A 14,828-nucleotide genomic window follows, 5' to 3' on the forward strand; every position below is an offset into this window, starting at 1 on the left:
CATTTCCTCTCATTTTTTCCCTCAAAATATAAGAATAGGCAATACTCTACAGAGGTAATATTGAACCAAGTTCACAGAAATGCGGAAGCAGGGTTGTCGGAGCACGGTCCCCGGACCCAGCCAGCATCAGCCTCACCTGGAAATAGTTAGAAATGTGAATTCCTAGGCCCCACTTCATACCCAGGGAACCGGACGCGCTGCGGGAGCGGAGGTTAAACCAACAAGGCTTCTGGGCGATTGTGATGCAGGCTGAGGTTTGAAGCAGCTGTTTTCTGGGGACTCTGGCCTCATTCTCCAGGTCATGTGGATTATATGCCTGGAAAAAAATGATGGTTTGGGCCCATCTGGCTGAACAGGTCCGGACCACCCCTGAACCATCATCTTACTAGGCTCTGGGTCACCCCCAGCCCACCCAAAACGGCATCTTTCCTGCCATCCTTCAGCCCTTGTGGTTCTGGCTAGAGCCAGGGGGTGGCGCCAGCACCTCAGGCTTTCGTCTGGCTTTGGGCACTAGACACCCTGAAAGAATTGTCCCCCTCCCCTGCGCTTTCTCCCCTCGCTGGGAGCCTCTGCTCCAAGGCCTGCCCACTGGCAAAGGCTTTGTGGGGAGGCTTTCATCTGGGAGGGGGTGCACCCAAGGTAGGGGCCGACCCCCTCTTCCTAGAGGTTAGGAAGTTGGGCTAGAGAAGCCCCCTTGGTCAGAAAGAAATTAGGGGTGTCTGGCCTGCGGGGCTTGGGGGCCAGGAGCCCAGGCAGGCGGGGACTCTGGCTATACCTGTTTACCCCCGACGGCCTATCCTGCCCCACCTCATGTGGGGGTGCTGCTTCTCTGCCCGTGCGCGATGGCAGCCAGAAGGTATCTGGGGGCCCACACAGGGTCCCGAGTTTAGGGGTCCTCACAGCCTGGCAGCCAAGCAGGCAAGGAACAGGGGCCCACGGTGAAGAGAATGCGTGGACGGAGCTCTTACCAGCTGCCAGCTTCACGTCTCCTGGGTTGGGGGCTCTCTGGGCCCCTGTCCTGCTTTGTGGTCAAGAGAGCCGAGCATCCTGCCCAGAGGAGGAGCCCATGCCTTGCTCCTGGTCCTGGGTGCAGCTCGGCGGTTAGGAGTCCAGGAGACCCGCCTGGGTTCCCTCCTAGCTCAGGTTCCAAGCCCCGTTCCATGAGGACCCAGGGCCGGCCGAGTGCAGGCTTGACCTCCCCTCGGCTCCCCTGCCCCTCATCTCTCCTCTTTGAGGGGAGACTGAGACCCCTTGCCCAGCTGCAGTCACTCTGCGCATCCCACTGAGACCTCCCATAAGTTGGCCTCTGCTCCAGGGATCTGCCCACACCCGCTCATCTCCAGGGGTCCCACCCAACGCCTACACCCACCCCAGCGGACCACCTCCTCTCTCCCTTTTGCCCATGCCCTGGTCTCCCAGGACCCCAGATGAGGAGCTATCCTCCTCTGAGGTTCTGCCTCCGTCCTCAGGAAGCTGGGGCAAGGCCAGCTGTTTTCCCCAGGCAGCCAGCTGTTTTGCCCATCAGGGAGCAGGCCTGGCTTCTCAGCTCAGATCCTTGCCCGGGCTGTAGCTGCGGCGTGGCAGGGCGGCTGAGCCCGGGGCCTGCAAACTGTTAACTCCTCTGGGCCCAGCTCCCTTCTCCACTGCCCTGCCCCGGGGAGCAGCCTGGGGACAGACTTCCAGAGAGCCCAAGAAGACCAAGCCTCTCTCTCCCCGCCACCCCAAAGCTGTTCACCTGACACCCCCTCCCTTCCGCAGAGCCTTGTCCTCAGGTGACCCCAGGTGAGAGGAAGTTTCAAAGGGACAAATGGGAGCCCGTTCAGAACAATAAAATAGTAACAGTAATAATAATAATAATAATAATAGAAGCTATCATGAACTGCCTACTGCGCACCAGGCACTGTGCTGAGTGCTTTAACCGTATTCACTGATTTAATTTTCACAACGTTCTGTGAAGCAGGGAAGATTTTCATCTTACAGATAAGGAAGGGGAGATGTGGCGAGTCTAAGTGGCTTGCCCAAGCCCGCCCAGAGCTGGGGTTATAAACTGGGCTGCCCTGGTGGTTCCCCAAGCTGGAGCCCTTGGTGGTGGTGCTAGTTCAGTCCTCCGCCCACCCCAAGCTCCTTGCCCCCCACCCCCACTTCCTTTTCCCGGGTCTGTGAAATGGGGTAACTGGTGGAGTTCACAGCACCAGCTCCTGGAGCCAGGCCAGGCTCCACGCTCAGTACCTTCCAAGTGCTTATTAGCAGATCATTCCTGTCCGTGGCCACGGGTCAGCCTGGGCTAGAATCCCAGCTTTGCTGCTTCCAGCAGCCCAGCTTTGGGCGAGTGACTTGACACCCCAGCCTCAGCATCCAAAGCTGGAAAATATTGTGTTCCTGGACTTTGTTGTGAAAAGGATAAGATAATACAGGTGAGGTGGTTGGCCCAGGACCCGGCAAGGAGGGGAGCGGATATCACCCCTTTTCTGTTAGGACTACTAACCGCAGTCTGGAAGGGTCTGAGTGGCCCACCCGGCCCCGTGTTCCCCCCATGCCCAGGGCGGAGCTGGCATGCAGGAGGGTTCTGTCGCCCCTTGTGAATCAATGAGCCCTGGCAGTGGAACCTCCACGCGGACAGCAGGCTGCCAGAGGACTGCGGTTTGCCCAGGATCGCAATGACTGGGGTAGAGCGGTGGGGATCCCAAGGCAGCCCGCTCTTAACTCCTGCACCCCGTGGCCTTCCCTCCTGAGCCAGGAACCTGGTCTGGTGGGAGGGGGAAGAGGAACAAGGGAACGGGGACAATGCCAGGGCTGAGACAGCCCAGAAGGTGACTGGGCCTCGGCTGGGTGGGATCTCGGGGTCTGGGAACGACCCCTCAGGATGCAGTGACCCGTGCTCTCCCCCTTTGTCCTCTCCCCCTGCCCACCATGGGTCAGCTCCCTAGTCCCAGCCTAGACATCTGGAACTGGGGCAGACAAAGGACTGCGAAGAGGGACAATAACCTTCTGTCCATTTTCAGATGCCGGGCCGGGCCTGGCCAGGGCTGGGGGCCGGAGCCCCGGCGAGGCGGTGCCAGGCCCCCCGCGGGCAGCGGACAATGTTGGCAGTGATGGAGAGGAGGCATTTCAAAGCGTTTTGTTCCCGCTGACCCCCTCCCCTCCACATCTCGCCCCGGCTCGGGGTGAGGCCCCAGCCCCACCCCCAGCCACCCAGGCCCCTGCTCCTGGCGGCTTGGGGACCGGCCACATTCTTGACCTCAGGGGAAAAGTTTAGACTTTTTGCGCGTTGGGCAACAATAACGGTGTCACAGAACTGATTTAGGAGCGGCACTTACCATCACAAAGCCACAGACAAAGAGCCGGGGCTGAGAACGCGCCGGGCTTCTGCGCCTACACCTCCAGGCACCGCCACCTCTTCTCTCCCTGGCTCTGCCTGGGCGGGACTGGGTGCCAGGGCCCCGACCCCGTGCTCCCCGGGACGAGGACCTGAGCGGGGAGGGAGCGAGGGAAAGGGATGGGGATCTCACGGGGGACTTGGGGGCAGCGGGGCGGGGGCTGAGCGCTGCTTCCTGCTCTGCCACCAATTTGACACGTGACCCTGGGCCAGTGTTTCCCCACTCTGGGCCTCAGTTTCCCTATCTGTAATAAGGAGGCTATACACTAGAAGGCCCAAAGCATGAGGTTCTGATCTTGCAAGGAGAGGGATTTCCATGACGTTGAGGATGATGACGGCAACATGGTGATAGGGAGAAGTATTGACCCCTTCAGTTCTGGGCACTTCGCAGATGCCAGGCACTCTATGATCACTGACCCCCTTCTGGCTTTCATCCTTTTTTTTTTAAATGACAGAGACCACTCCATGCCACCCTCTCCCTCTCGCTCTCCCAAAGGAAGAGAAGGACAATTATGGATGACAAATGGCCATCACAGAGCTGGCTTCCCACTCGGGAGGGAATGCTGCATCTTCCTCACAGTTTCTGAGGAACTTCTCCAGTAACAAACTATAGAAATGATCCCTGAAAAGATAGTCTTGTCCTCCCCTTGGATCACGTCCTTCTCAGCAACCTCACAAAGCAGGTGCATCGTCAACACCAGCGGACAGTTGGTAACTGAGGCTCAGAGAAGTTGAGTCACTTGTCCAGGGCCACACAGCTTGGAGTCTGTGGGGCCAAGACACAGGACAGGGCTGGCTCACTTCTGATTACACTGCAGCAAGAAGAGAGACAGCGAGGCAGCTGGACCCTGGGGAGTTCTGGGTGGGAGGGCCTCTCCTCCGGGCCAGAAGGCTATGAATAAATGAATGTCTGATTACCCCCAGGGGGAATTCCACCCTTGGAGCAGGTGCTTTTAAAAAACAAGATTGATTCTTGTCTGTGAACAGAGGTTGGCCTGGGCAGACACCCAGATGCAGGGGATTGGTCGAAATGACCTCAAGCGGAGACCTCCTAGGAATTAGAAGCAGGTGGGAACATCTACGGGCTCCTGGCTCTGGGTTCCAATCCCAGCTCTGATTTTTCCTGGTAGTAGGTCCATGGTGGTCAACTTCCTGCAACACTCTGTGCCTCAGTTTCCCCACCTGTAAAGCTGGACTCACCCTGTAGGAGCGTGCTGGCTATTCAGCGAGCTACACAGGTCTTTGAATGGCACCAGACACAGCGAGGGATGCCCGTTTCTATTCAGCAAGATCCGCGCGCGTAGCCAAGTCCAATGGCCAGGACGCCTCAAGGCGGGCACTGCTAGGGTTTGGTAGCATGCGGTCTGCTGTCGACCCTCCTTTCCAGGAAATGGCTGTGTTTTAATTACAGGAGGAGGGTCTGATGGTCGGACACCCAGAGCAAGGGGGGCCCTGTTCTCTGGCACCTGTCAGGCAGAGGCCAACCCTGGCTTCCCAGGGGGCATTCAGAGATTATGGCACAGGTTGCCCAGCCCTGGGCAAGGTACCCCACCCTGGGAGAGGACAGAAAGGGAAGGGGGCCCTGGGAGGTCCTGTTCGGAGTCTGCCCCTCTCCACCCCTTAAATGCAGAGGGCCCAAACTCTATGTGGAAAGTGAAGGAGAGGTGGCCAAGCGTGGTGTCCACTGAGCCGACAGTACTGCCCTCAGCCTGGTAGGGGAGCCTGGTGGGTCTGAGGCTCAGCCTTGCCAACTTGCTGTGTCACCCAGGATGAGTTGCTGCCTCATGAGCTCTCTGAGCTCATTCCAAGAGTCTTTTAGAATCCAAAGTGTTCAAGGGAGACCATCACAGGAGCCTCTCTGATTCCACAAGTCTAATCAGAAAATTGGCTTGGAGCCCAGGAGTAGACTCCAGCCCCTGCTCTCTCCCCTCAACCTCCAGCTTCTCAAGCCACCCTTCCCTGCAGCTCCCCTCGCCCAAGTCCCAGCAACACAAGCCTCCCGGATGGAGGGTGAGACAGCCCAGCAGAAAATGTCTCAGATTCTTGGGGGTTGAGGGGGTGGTCCCAGCCTCCCCCTCCCTCACTGTCTGGCTGTGGGGCCAGAGGAGAACTCACCTGGGCAGAGCATCTTGGGGTCCCCTCGGCCCGGGACACAGATGGCACTGCTGGGACCATCTCTGGCACAAGGTGACTTACCCCCCAGTTCCCGCTGCTGGGAAGGCTAGGCAAGCAGGCCCTCAGGTGCCAGACCATCCTTCCCAGGCACAGATTTTCCTGGCATCTGCCTGGCAGGAAGGGCACTGGCTGGGGGGTGGGGCAGTGGGGCAGGGAAAGATTGTGGGGAGGCGTCTCCTGTGTCCTAGAGGGCTTGTCTGCAGCCCCTAAACCCACTCCTTTGTGGATGCTGTGGGCCAGCGGTCCAGGAAGCCAGGGCCCTCAGGAACCAGGAGAGGGCTGATCCAGGGGGACTGAGATGAGCCCAGGCCCCTGCCCCATCACGGCCCCCCTACTCCGAAACGGGGCCAGCATGGCCCAGGCTGAGGTGTTTGCTTTTCCTCTCTCTACACTGACTCCATTCAGAGCAGACTTTCTCCACCCCCGGCCAGCGGCCAGCAAGCCAGGGCACCAGGGAGAGATCACCACCCCCACACTCCCTCCTTTGCAAAATGCACCCCCCCCCCCAATGCCATCTTCACTTCAGGGAAATGGCATCTCCCAGGACTTCATAGTTTTCGGAGAGGGCACTGCAGAAGTAGGGGGGCTGGGGAAGAAAGGACCCACCCCAAAGGAGAAGAGGGAAAGAGAGAAGGGATGCTGGGAAAGAGAAGGGGAACAGAGCGCCACAGAAGGGACTGGCAGAGAACCAGAAAAAAGGGGATGCTCAGGGAGGAGGCCCCAGGAGAGGTGGGGTGGGGAGGAGCACAGTATGGGGAGCCACAGGCAGAGACTGACCCAGGAGGCAGGAAGCGCCTTTGCAGGGCCTCATGCCTGGCCCTCTGTCCCAAGGCACAGAAAGGGCCTGAGGCCGCCCCTGAGGCTGGGCGCTCCTGAGGACTCCCTCCTGAAATCCTTGGCACAGGGGCCTGGGTGAGGCTGTGACCTGGTCTGAGGCCAGGGGAAAGAGGAGGGTGAAAAGTTTCCCCAAGTCAGAAGGCCACGGGGGAGGCATCTCAGGGGGTCCTGCTCTTTGCTCTCTCTGACTGTCACGTTGGTACATAAAGAGGGTAGAAAGGTCAGCTGTGGCCTTTCAGGTCTGTGGGAAAAACTCTGCCCACTTCCCTAATGCATATTTATTGGTGTGAGCCGCTGGGGTGGGAGGAAGCCCCCTCCCCACCCGCCTCCCCGGCCAGGCCAGGTTAGCACTAAGAACTGGCTCCATGTCACCGAAATCCTACTCTTTGTCTCCAGATTGGCTCCAGAGTCCTCCCCCTTCCCTCCTCCCCTAGGCTCCCCCCAACCCCCCTTTGGGGTTGCCAAGCAACTGTGGAAGGGTAGCTGAGATATTTTCTTTATTACAAGCAAAAGCAAGACAGCATCACGGGCCCCAGGACGGGAGCAGGGTGGGGGCTGGGGAGAGGGCGTCCCGTATTCTGGGGGGAACCTCACTACCTTGGTGTGCTCTGGGCTTGGACAGTGGGGAGACTCAGAGCCCCAGAGAAGGTGGAGAATGGAAGGGATGGGCAGGTCCACACACAGGGATCCCGTCTACATAAGGTTGAAAGCAGCAGCCCCAGCCCCAGCCCCAGCCCCTCCCCAAGTCCCCCCTCCCCCGTGAGTCCCTCACCTGTCACCCACCAGCTCTATTTTCAGGCTAAGTCACTTCCCACCTCTGGGTCTAAGTTTCCTCCTCAACAAAATGGGAATAATGACGTGTACTATTATCTCATTTAATGCTCGCGTCAATCCCAAGATCCCAAGAGACATTTATTTTTCCCGTTTTACTGGTTAGGAAACCGATGCTCAGAGAGACATGAAGTGACTTGCCAAGCAAGCCAATGAATGACAGTAACACACTTCAGCCCCAACTCCTTTTTTATTTCTTTTTTTAAAGTCAGCTCTATGCCCAACGTGGGGCTCGAACTCACGACCCCAAGAACAAGAGTTGCATGGTCTACGGACCACCGAGCCAGTTAGGTGCCCTTCCCCCCTAGCTCTTTTTTATAAAAAATGTTTTTTTAGTTGTGACATTAGTTTCAGGTGTACAACAGGGTGATTCCACGTCTCATAGTTACGCTGTGCCCACCGCGAGGGCAGCCACCATCTGTCGCCATGCAACACTATTATAGTATCATAGACCGTGTTCCCTAGGCTGTGCCTTTCATTCCCACAACATACTCATTCGTAACGTAACTGGAAGCTCATACCTCCCACACCCCTTCACCCATTTTGCCCATCCCCCACCTCTCTCCCTTCTACTCAAGTCTTTATTTTAGAGAGAGAGAGAAAGAGAGCGCGCGAGTGTGCGTGTGCAAGCGCGTGCCCAAGTGCAAGTGGGGGAGGAACAGAGGGAGGGGGAGAGAGAATCTCAAGCAGATTCCCTGTTGAGTGCGGGAGCCTCACATGGGGCTCGATCTCAGGATTGATGAGAACTTGACCTGAGCCGAAACCAAGAGTCGGAAGCTCCACTAACGGAGCCACCCAGGAGCCCCCACCCCACTGTAACAGCAACTTCCCTGAGGTATAATTCATACACCATGTGATCGCCCAAATAAAATGTACAATTTAGGGGCACCTGGGTGGCTCAGTGGGTTAAAGCCTCTGCCTTTGACTCAGGTCATGATCCCAGGGTCCTGGGATCGAGTCCCGCATCGGTCTCTCTGCTCAGCAGGGAGCCTGCTTCCTCCTCTCTCTCTGCTCTGCCTCTCTGCCTACTTGTGATCTCTGTCAAATAAATAAATAAAATCCAAAAAAAAAAAAGTTTAAAATGTACAATTTAATGGTTTCTAGTATGTTCACAGAGTTGCGCAAACATCAGCTCAATCAATTTAGGATATCCACGTCATCCCCAGAAGAATCCCTGTGCCCATTAGCCTTCCTTCCTCCTCCCCACCAACTCCCCACCCTAGGCAACTACTAATCTGCTTTCTGTCTCTATAGATTTGCCTGTTCTGGATATTTCTATAAATGGAATCAGGCAACATGTCCCAGTCCTCTTCCAATAGCCCCAAGCTCACTGGGTGCTGGAGCGACTGAGTACCAGGTATCAGGATGAACAGCGCAGGCTTTGTTGTTAGACAGACTCGGGCCTAAAACTCGGCTCTGTCACTCAGTAGCTCTCTATCTGGGGGAGGTGCCTTCCTCTCTCTGGGCCTCAGGTTTCTGATCTGTAAAATGAGTATTTCTCACAAAGCCGTAGGGATCCTAAAAAGTGTTCAGCCCAGCACCCGTGCTGATGTATAGTGGTTGTTGACTGGCTTACGATGATCCATGCATCTAGTTATCCCTTTACTGGGACATTTAATAAAGTTCAGCACTTTCTAAGACTCGGGCATGGCTCTAGGTGCCAGGGACAGAGCAATGAACAGGACGTGATCCCTGCCCGCAAAAGGCACATGTGCTAGTGGGCAAATAAGACAGCGGGTGAGGAGAGGCTTACAGCGCAGTATGGGTGATGAAGACAAGAGCATAGTCATGGGATGAGGCACCCCAGGTGGGTGGAGGTCGCCTCCGTTGGGAATGCTTCCCTGTCCTGTCACCATCTCCTGGAGAGGAACTTTTAAAGAAAACTCTACACCCAACATCAGGTTTGAACTCCCGACCCCACGATCAAGAGTCACATGTTCTACCCATGGAGCCAGCCAGAAACATTATCTTGTATAAACTAGAATATGCTATGCAGGATGCAGGGGTTCTTAGGGTCCCCTCTGGGAGGGGACGAAGGCCTGGCTTCGTTATCTTCTGTGAATGGGGACATGCCAGGTTGGCAATTCATTTATGAAGGCAGCCCACTCGGTTACCAGCATGTAAGGAGCCTGGCCGCTCTTCTGCTCTTAGAGTACTCTCTGCACCGGCAGGGCCTGGCCCGGGGAGGCACGATGACCTGGGACAGGGCTCTTTAGTCCCTCCCAGGCCACCCTGAAACAGGGATCGACAACAGTATTCGGGGACAGGACTCCAGGGTTGGAAATATCGTGCCCAGAGCTACAACCTGACTCGTGCACCCCCAGCCGGGTCCCTGGGCACTTGTCTGCCCTGCTTCATGTCTTGGGCCTATTTCTGAAGCACAGAGGCCAGGCTGCCTCGGGAAGTCTCTTCCGGCTTCCTTCACTGTACCTACTCCCAGCATCGTGGGCTGCTTTGTATCTAGAACCTCAGCTGATTGGCTACACTCACGCATTCAGGTGCTCTAGTTGTCTTTCACCCAAGTGTGTCCCAACACTTGTTTGTTTCATCTGTCCGTCCATCCACCTATTCATCTAATTATTACTCCAGCAAGGCACCCGCCCATTCACTCATTCCTTCAACAGAGCATGTCCTCTGTCCTGGGCACAGTGTTTGGTACAATGACAGTTCTGGGGCATAGAGCAGGCTTAATGGGCAGTGTAACAACTTTGTCACCTCCTTCCTGAAGTGCTGGACTTTTTTTTTTTAGATTTTATTTATTTATTTGAGAGACAGAGCAAGTGAGCACACAGAGGGAGAGGGAGAGAAAGAGGGAGAAGCAGACTCCCTGCCAAGTAGGGAGCCCGACACGGGGCTTGATCCCAGGACTCTGGGATCACGACCTAAGCCGAAGGCAAGATGCCCAACAGACTGAGCCATCCAGGCGCCCCTGTGTTGGTCTTAATAAGGCAGAAGGTAGGGGTGCCTGGGTGGCTCAGTGGGTTAAAGCCTCTGCCTTCGGCTCAGGTCATGATCTCAGGGTTCTGGGATCGAGTCCCACATCAGGCTCTCTGCTCAGCGGGGAGCCTGCTTCCTCCCTTCTCTCTCTCTGTCTCCCTCTCTGCCTACTTGTGATCTCTGTCAAATAAATAAATAAAATCTAAAAAAAAAAAAAAAAAAAAGGCAGAAGGTAGAGCAGAAGTTACAACAGCTGAATGCATGCAGGAGCCTGAACTACTATCTGTGTGTGTGCGTCTGTGTGGGTGTGTGTGTGTTAGAAGGCAATGATAAAATCTTACTGCAAGCAAACGCAAGGTGTGTGTTTGGACCCTCCCAACACCACAACCGTCTCTAAGGAGGCAGGACAGGCCTAATGGCCCCATTTCACAGAGGTAATAACTAGAGTTGAGTTCAGTCTATTGGTATTCACTTGCCCAAGGTAATGCTGCCTCTTCCAGAAAATTCCTCAGATCCTGTTGGAATGAACTGTTTGGTCTTCTAAAATCTCCAATAACTCTGCTAATATGTCAGTTAGAGAGTTTTCCTGCTCCTTTCACGGGGGCTGGCTGGCTGTTTGTGTGCCTGTCCCCTTGTCCCCTGGATGGATACTTCTGGAGAGGCAACAGCAGATGCTTCATCTTTCTCTTTGCCCTCCCCCCAGCCTCCAGCACAGAGTACACCTCAGATAGCCACTGAATATTACTCATTGCCAGGTGACCTTCCCGAGGTCAGCGGCCTGTCACGAGCACAGTTTGGGGCCTGGCTCTGCCATCTTCCAACCCCAGGCCACCACCAGCTGCCACCTGCAAAGCAGCAGTAGTAAGTAGCTCAGTGGGTCTCCCGCCATCCAGCTTGTCCCATCCCCCGCCCCACCCCTACTCTTGACACAACAGCCTCTGCAAACCTTTAAAAATGTAAATCTGAACTTGTCAGACCCTCCAGGATCCCCACTGTGTTTAGGATAAAATCCCAAATCCTCCCAGGGTCCGACAGGGCCCGGCAGGGTCAACCCCAGCTTTATCGGGCACTTCCTCTTCCTGTCCGAGCTCCCGCCTCGCTCAATGGGTTCCCTTCTCACTCTCCCGGTGCTGTCTTGCTCGTCAGCTTTAAGGTGTGCCATGCCCTCTGCCTGGAACAGTGCCTGCCTCGGCGGCCCGCCGCCTTCACCTGACTTCCCGCTCCAGGGGGACTGGGGTTTCCTCCCCCCTTTCCCTCTCCCCGATCAGCCTTAGGGGGGGGGGGGGGACACTGCCCATGGCTGAATCCCCGACCAGCACACAGTAGGCATTCCAGAAATATCTTTCCAATGACTCGCGTGATAAGACCCTTCCTGGCTCCTCAGTTTCCCTGAGGATGAGGATGAGGCCAACTGACCCTTCTCTGCCCAGGACTGATGGCTTTAAATAGCTCTGACATACCCCGGAGGTGGAAAATGCAGATTAGACGGTAGAATGTGGCTTTCTGAGGAGGAGGCCCCGGGAGTTCCGGGAGTTCTGCCCCGGTGCAGAGACCACTCTGGCCAGCTCCATCAAGGTTGTGTTCCTGTCAGACTGGACCAGGTCTGGGACTGGATTTCTAAGACGTGGGTGTCTCCTGGGTCCTACCACTTTGCGTGTGCCTTTCCACAAGTCCCGTCGGTATCTCTGCCCCGCTGAGTGAAGGCTGGAAACCAGCAGCCAGTGAGTTCCAGCTCTGACTTGGTCGCCTGCTGGCTACCGGCTATGAACTTCACTGCCTCTGGTCTCAGTTTCTTCATCTGTAAAGTGGAGCTGCTAACAGTATCCACTTCTCAGGACAGTCCACAGGCTATTGCCTTTAAAGGGCTTAGTTCTTGGGACTTCAAATATTTGTTGTGGCTATTATTATTATTATTATTAGATGGCTCATCCCGAGAGTTGGGACCTGATTAGCAGGGTTCTCTCTCCATGAAAACCTGACTTGAAGTACTGCTCCCCAGAAGCCATATATATATATATTTTTCCAGTTTCTTGGAAGAAACTCCAAGAGGCGTACGTCATTCACGTTTAAGCCAGCGGCGGATAATAACGGACACTCAGTGATGGGCGGGGTGTGGGGGGGCGGCACTGTGCTAGGCTCCAGAGGCAAGAGTAGTAGGATCCACTTCTTGTCTGGTGAGAACAGACACACTGATGATCGCAATCCTGTGGGTGCACGTGGACAGATGGGCAGAGGAGAGGATTTCAGGGGGGTGACAGGGGTCCGCTGAGTGTCTGGGGAACCCTGGGGTGGATGGAGGACCACAGGATGTATGGGCGGATCGGCCGCACTCTACCGGCCCGGGGTGTGGGATTCCCTGGGAAAGGCAGGCTGAGCAGTGTGGGTGAGGAACTGGTATGTATTCCCCCAGCTGACAGAACCTTCTCTGCACCAGACCTGGCTGGGCTGGGGGTGGGGGGCACATCAGACCTAGACAGAGCCCCAACCCTCCAGAACCAGTGGTCTGTCCAGTGGAAGAGACAAGATAAACATTAATAGCATCCACGCCCCTCTCACCCTCCCCCTACTCCTCCAACCCCCACCCAGCCCCCTCCACGCGGAGCTGAGGTGTCCAGGAGCCCGCAGGAGATATCCTGGGAATCAAGCCCTTGTCCTTGGTCTGGGGAGAGGGCAGTCTTCAGATCCCTAGTGGGGGTGTGGTCTCTGGAGATGGCATCTTCAGCCTGGGGGCTGGGACTGCACGCCCTCCTCCCTTATCCCTGAGCAGAGCCTTTTAAGGGGGTGACCCCCTGACCTCCAGACTGTTCCCCCTCACCCTCTAGCTGGAAGCCCCTAGGGCAGCAGCTGAAAGAAGGGCTCCGGAGGCCCTCAGGTATAGCTGCAGACGGGAGGCCAGGGGTCGGCCTGGAAAAGCCTCTGGGGTCCCCTGGGCACTCCTGGGGAGCTCAGCCAAGGCCAGGGGGCCTGGGTCAGGTCCAGAGATGCGGGTGCCTGGCCCAGGACGAGGGAGGGGGCGATGAGCAAAGGGTTCAGCCTAGGGAGCAGGCAGGGCACTGGGAGTCTAGGGCGCAGGGTGGGGGTGGGAGGGCGAGGGGTCCGACCGGTGCAGGGGAGGGGGGCGCCCCCTGGGAGGGGCACGCTATGTCTTTAAGAGCTGCCTGAGCGCAGGTTGCAGCTGCCTGGCCAGCCCGAGAGACAGCGGAGATTCATTACCCGCCGACACAATGACCATTGATGGCCCCGTGGCGTTATTCAAATCCAGTACCAATTGCAGCCGAGCCCCTTTCTCCGCGCCAGGCCCGTATTGTTGGAGCGGCCCACTAAAAGCCCGCCCCGGCCCCGAGCCGCCAGAGGCGCCCGCTCGGGTTCAGCCCTACGCCTCGCCAGCCCGCCGGCTCCCAGCCCGGCTCCCCGGGCGCTGCAGGTGACCCGGCGGCGCATTCCAGCGCTCCCCGCCGCCCGGGCCACCGCCGCCACCGCTACCGCTGGCGCCCCGGCCGCGACTCAGCCACAGGGAAGCGGAGAGCGCCGGAGCCGGTGCGTGCGCGGGGCTGGGCGGGGGCGGGGACCCCACGAGTCCAGCAGCCCGCACCCCGGGCTCGGAGACCCGGCCTCGGGCCCCTGCTTTCCGGATTCCCGGCGAGCCCGGGGAGCGCAGGCTGGGGGCGGGGAGAAGGGAGTTGGGGTTCCCCGGGCCTGACAGAGGAGATTCCCCCGACTCAGGGCGGCGCAGAGACCCAACGCGGGCTACTCTAGGGACCCCGGGCCGCGATCGAAGGAGACACACGCCAGGGGCGATGGGGATCCCCATGCAGGGTCGGGATCCGCGTGCTTGTTCGTCCACCTTACCGCGGGGATGGGCCGCGACTGCTGAGCGTCTGCGAGGTAGTCGGACGCGCAGCTCCGGAGATCTCCTGGTCCGGCGCTTTTAAGGAGCCAGGCGGAACCCCGCACGCAGGAAACCGGGGCCCCGAACTCGGGGGCTTCGCCACTGATTGTCCAAACGCAATTCTTGTACGAGTCTGCGGCCAACCGAGAATTGTGGCTGGACATCTGTGGCTGAGCTCCGGGCGCAGCAGGGGCGGAAGCCGCAGGGACCAAGCTCGGCACCGGCGAGACCCCTCGGGGGAGGCGGCTGGCTGGCCCCAGCGCGACGATCGCGGCCCCAGCCGGGCGCGCAAAGGAGGGACGCCGGTCCCTGCCACCAGCGCCGCCATCCTCATCCTCGTCGTCGTCGTCGGCCTCCTCCTCCTTCTCCTCCTCCTCTGCGGGTGACCAGTCGTGGCTGGCGGGGGCCTCCAGTCGATAGCGTCGTTTTTCCCTTTTTCAAATTTCGGCCGGGAATGAAGCTGGCACGCCGCGGCGGGACACGAATGTGGTCCGGGGAGCCTGCCCTCGGCCCGAGCCGCAGCAAGTCGGGGGCGAAAGAAGATGCCGGCAGAAAACGCTCACGAATTCGTTTTGAATTGGTTTTAACCTAGCCCCGACCAATACCCCCCAAACAAAACAGCCTAAACCAACCCCTAAATCCCAAATAAACCGACCCCTCCCGCCAGCCCCTCCAGACGGACCGATGGGCTAAGCCTCCTCCAGCCGCTGCAGGACTCAGGAGTCCGAGAAGCGTCGGGAATGATGCGCTCCAGCCGGGCCATCCCCTCGGCTTTGGAAACAA

At 57.6% G+C, this 14,828-nt stretch overlaps 1 pseudogene; it reads right to left on the minus strand.

Annotated features, from left to right (window-relative positions):
- Positions 1–3,833: 3,833 nt before the first annotated feature.
- Positions 3,834–4,014, minus strand: LOC131813414 (small nucleolar RNA U3; annotated as a pseudogene).
- Between the last annotated feature and the right edge of the window lie 10,814 nt (positions 4,015–14,828).

The sequence above is a fragment of the Mustela lutreola genome, chromosome 12 (genome assembly GCF_030435805.1).
Source record: "Mustela lutreola isolate mMusLut2 chromosome 12, mMusLut2.pri, whole genome shotgun sequence".
Taxonomy (NCBI): Eukaryota; Metazoa; Chordata; class Mammalia; order Carnivora; family Mustelidae; genus Mustela; species Mustela lutreola.